The following is a 5,000-nucleotide window of genomic DNA, read 5'->3' as shown; positions in this document are numbered from 1 at the left end:
TGCGACGATCCAAGAATTTCACCTCTAACGTCGCAATACGAATGCCCCCGCCTGTCCCTATTAATCATTACCTCGGGTTCCGAAAACCAACAAAATAGAACCGAGGTCCTATTCCATTATTCCATGCACACAGTATTCAGGCGGGCTTGCCTGCTTTAAGCACTCTAATTTGTTCAAAGTAAACGTGCCGGCCCACCGAGACACTCAATAAAGAGCACCCTGGTAGGATTTCAACGGGGTCCGCCTCGGGACGCACGAGCACGCACGAGGCGGTCGCACGCCTTCGGCTCGCCCCACCGGCAGGACGTCCCACGATACACGCCAGTTAAACACCGACGGGCGGTGAACCAACAGCGTGGGACACAAATCCAACTACGAGCTTTTTAACCGCAACAACTTTAATATACGCTATTGGAGCTGGAATTACCGCGGCTGCTGGCACCAGACTTGCCCTCCAATAGATACTCGTTAAAGGATTTAAAGTGTACTCATTCCGATTACGGGGCCTCGGATGAGTCCCGTATCGTTATTTTTCGTCACTACCTCCCCGTGCCGGGAGTGGGTAATTTGCGCGCCTGCTGCCTTCCTTGGATGTGGTAGCCGTTTCTCAGGCTCCCTCTCCGGAATCGAACCCTGATTCCCCGTTACCCGTTACAACCATGGTAGGCGCAGAACCTACCATCGACAGTTGATAAGGCAGACATTTGAAAGATGCGTCGCCGGTACGAGGACCGTGCGATCAGCCCAAAGTTATTCAGAGTCACCAAGGCAAACGGACCGGACGAGCCGACCGATTGGTTTTGATCTAATAAAAGCGTCCCTTCCATCTCTGGTCGGGACTCTGTTTGCATGTATTAGCTCTAGAATTACCACAGTTATCCAAGTAACGTGGGTACGATCTAAGGAACCATAACTGATTTAATGAGCCATTCGCGGTTTCACCTTAATGCGGCTTGTACTGAGACATGCATGGCTTAATCTTTGAGACAAGCATATGACTACTGGCAGGATCAACCAGGGAGCTGCGTCAACTAGAGCTGAGCAGCCGGCCGCCCGGGAGTGTGTCCCGGGGGCCCGCGCGAACACGCAAGCGTCCGCTCAATTATTCTGCAAACAGGAGGAGGCTGAGCTCCCCTGCACAACACACCTCGAAACCCTCTCAGGTCCCGGCGGCGCGCAGCGCCGTCCTAAGTACTTGGTCGGGTTCGAGAGAGGCGCAATCGCCCGGAGTTAGGCGAGTAGACGCTTTAGGTGCGACCACCCGTGCTCCCAACTGAGCTTGCCGCTGCCGACAGAGGCCCGGGAGCGTGCTGTCGTGGCATTGCCGGCGGGAGACAACACGCGCCACCTACGGTGACCGGCAGCTCCAACGCCAGCGCCACAGAAGGACAAAAGCCCTACTTGGGTGCCGAAGCGAACTCTCCCAGCACAGCGCACGCGCCAACACGTCCGCACAGCTGCGATACAAACCACCTGCGAGAACCGCTGGGGCGACCGAGCAGCAGACGGCGTCGCGGCGCCGAGCGCCGGGCGGCGGCGCATCCTCAGCGCACAAAGTCCTCAATCGGACCAGCACACTGCAGATGGCCACCGCGCTTCGCACCGGGCCCGCGAGGACCTACTTTGGCCGCAAGGCGCCGCGAGCAGGGGGCGCCGGCGCGCAGCTGCGCCGCCTGCCGCGTCCGTCGGCCGGCGCGCCTGCCACCGGCCGCCCCCACCAGCCGGCTGTAGCGCGTGCGCCCACGCACCGCGCTGCCAGCACGCCGGGCGGCCCCCCCTCACCGGCCGGGGACGGTCCCACCCAGCCACCGCCGCGTATCGCCTCACACCCAGATCCCCTTTCACGTTCGTGGGCATGGTGGGTCCCCTTTCACGTTCGTGGGCATGGTGGGTATCCCTGAAACAACCGGTTAATAGCTCGACCGATCGTCGCCAACACTGATTCACCTCTAGCGAGAACAACCGCACCACAACGGGTTACCGGTTGTTCATTTGCGTAACGTCACCAGCAAACGTACACGTCCATCGCCATTTGCAACGAGTATTGCATGCCTGTGTCAGGTGTCACAACACACTACGTCTGCCCACATAGACGCAACAACATGTGCACGCCTAGAGAACACGTGGAAGGTAGACCCCGTACGTATGCGGTGTCCATTGCGCGAACGACTGTCAGCCCGCCTCTGCAGCATGTCGCAGATGTGGAACGCGGTGCAACATGCTATCACGGTGTGTGAGAAGAGACGACTACGTCCGAATACACGCTCCACTACATCAACAGACTGCTCATGCTGATCGCCATCCAGGGCGTCCGTTCCTCCCACACGTCTGTATGGCGTACCACACTGCAATCCAGCTCTTATAGGGAGACGACACGTAGCTGCGTGCACAATATTTGGACTGTATGGTCCGCCGTTGCTAGGCGCTGTCGTCATACGGTCACATGGGCCACGATGTATCATTCAGTACATACGGAGCAATGTGCAGTACAGTTTGTGGGTTTTGCGTACATCGGCGGACAGGTGACAGGCCGTACCACAACGTAGGCTGAGTACGTCGGCATGCGAAGGGCATTGAACATGCAAACTTCTCACCGACCAGCTTGCGAAGGCAGGGGGGAAGGGGGGGGGGCATGTACGTCCTGCTGCTATCCACACTACAGTGTATAGCAGGAGCATGTGGAAAGTCAGCAACACCTGCAAGGTGTTTAACATGACGCGATACACAGGGGACCGGGCAGTGCGAGTAGCGAACTATATTGCGAGGGTTGCGGTTAGGCAACACTACACTACTTTAACGGGTTGCATAACAATTACAGAGCAGGTTCAGCGACAACGTGCGTCAGGTTAAGGCGCAATATAGTTTAGGTTACGGCGCACTTTAGGTTAGGTTAAGGCACATTATAGGTTAGGTTAAGGCACAACATGGGTTACGTTAAGGCACAACATGGGTTACGTTAAGGCACAACATGGGTTAGGTTAAGGCACAACATGGGTTAGGTTAAGGCACAACATGGGTTAGGTTAAGGCACAACATGGGTTAGGTTAAGGCACAACATGGGTTAGGTTAAGGCACAACATGGGTTAGGTTAAGGCACAACATGGGTTAGGTTAAGGCACAACATGGGTTAGGTTAAGGCACAACATGGGTTAGGTTAAGGCACAACATGGGTTAGGTTAAGGCACAACATGGGTTAGGTTAAGGCACAACATAGGTTAGGTTAAGGCACAACATGGGTTAGGTTAAGGCACAACATGGGTTAGGTTAAGGCACAACATGGGTTAGGTTAAGGCACAACATGGGTTAGGTTAAGGCACAACATGGGTTAGGTTAAGGCACAACATGGGTTAGGTTAAGGCACAACATGGGTTAGGTTAAGGCACAACATGGGTTAGGTTAAGGCACAACATGGGTTAGGTTAAGGCACAACATGGGTTAGGTTAAGGCACAACATGGGTTAGGTTAAGGCACAACATGGGTTAGGTTAAGGCACAACATGGGTTAGGTTAAGGCACAACATGGGTTAGGTTAAGGCACAACATGGGTTAGGTTAAGGCACAACATGGGTTAGGTTAAGGCACAACATGGGTTAGGTTAAGGCACAACATGGGTTAGGTTAAGGCACAACATGGGTTAGGTTAAGGCACAACATGGGTTAGGTTAAGGCACAACATGGGTTAGGTTAAGGCACAACATGGGTTAGGTTAAGGCACAACATGGGTTAGGTTAAGGCACAACATGGGTTAGGTTAAGGCACAACATGGGTTAGGTTAAGGCACAACATGGGTTAGGTTAAGGCACAACATGGGTTAGGTTAAGGCACAACATGGGTTAGGTTAAGGCACAACATGGGTTAGGTTAAGGCACAACATGGGTTAGGTTAAGGCACAACATGGGTTAGGTTAAGGCACAACATGGGTTAGGTTAAGGCACACCATGGGTTAGGTTAAGGCACACCATGGGTTAGGTTAAGGCACAACATGGGTTAGGTTAAGGCACAACATGGGTTAGGTTAAGGCACAACATGGGTTAGGTTAAGGCACAACATGGGTTAGGTTAAGGCACAACGTAGGTTAGGTTAAGGCACAACGTAGGTTAGGTTAAGGCACAACATGGGTTAGGTTAAGGCACAACATGGGTTAGGTTAAGGCACAACATGGGTTAGGTTAAGGCACAACATGGGTTAGGTTAAGGCACAACATGGGTTAGGTTAAGGCACAACATGGGTTACGTTACGGCACAACATGGGTTACGTTACGGCACAACATGGGTTACGTTACGGCACAACATGGGTTACGTTACGGCACAACATGGGTTACGTTACGGCACAACATGGGTTACGTTACGGCACAAATTAGGTTAGGTTACGGCACAAATTAGGTTAGGTTAAGGCACAAATTAGGTTAGGTTAAGGCACAAATTAGGTTAGGTTAAGGCACAAATTAGGTTAGGTTAAGGCACAAATTAGGTTAGGTTAAGGCACAAATTAGGTTAGGTTAAGGCACAAATTAGGTTAGGTTAAGGCACAAATTAGGTTAGGTTAAGGCACAAATTAGGTTAGGTTAAGGCACAAATTAGGTTAGGTTAAGGCACAAATTAGGTTAGGTTAAGGCACGATATAGGTTAGGTTAAGGCACGATATAGGTTAGGTTAAGGCACGATATAGGTTAGGTTAAGGCACGATATAGGTTAGGTTAAGGCACGATATAGGTTAGGTTAAGGCACGATATAGGTTAGGTTAAGGCACGATATAGGTTAGGTTAAGGCACGATATAGGTTAGGTTAAGGTACGATATAGGTTAGGTTAAGGTACGATATAGGTTAGGTTAAGGTACGATATAGGTTAGGTTAAGGTACGATATAGGTTAGGTTAAGGTACGATATAGGTTAGGTTAAGGTACGATATAGGTTAGGTTAAGGTACGATATAGGTTAGGTTAAGGTACGATATAGGTTAGGTTAAGGTACGATATAGCGTAGGTTCAGATACACATTGTTGTA

At 51.6% G+C, this 5,000-nt stretch overlaps 1 non-coding gene across 1 annotated transcript in view; it reads right to left on the bottom strand.

Moving 5' to 3' along the window:
* Positions 1-1,021, bottom strand: part of LOC126432597 (small subunit ribosomal RNA) — a 1,909-nt gene extending 888 nt beyond the window's left edge. The window contains exon 1 of the ribosomal RNA XR_007578081.1: positions 1-1,021. This exon is cut by the window's left edge and continues 888 nt beyond it. This is a non-coding gene — a ribosomal RNA (small subunit ribosomal RNA).
* Positions 1,022-5,000: the final 3,979 nt, after the last annotated feature.

The sequence above is a fragment of the Schistocerca serialis genome, unplaced genomic scaffold (assembly GCF_023864345.2).
Source record: "Schistocerca serialis cubense isolate TAMUIC-IGC-003099 unplaced genomic scaffold, iqSchSeri2.2 HiC_scaffold_1142, whole genome shotgun sequence".
NCBI lineage: Eukaryota > Metazoa > Arthropoda > Insecta > Orthoptera > Acrididae > Schistocerca > Schistocerca serialis.
The sequence above is the reverse complement of the archived record's forward strand: the minus strand, read 5'-3'. Positions and strand labels throughout refer to the sequence as shown.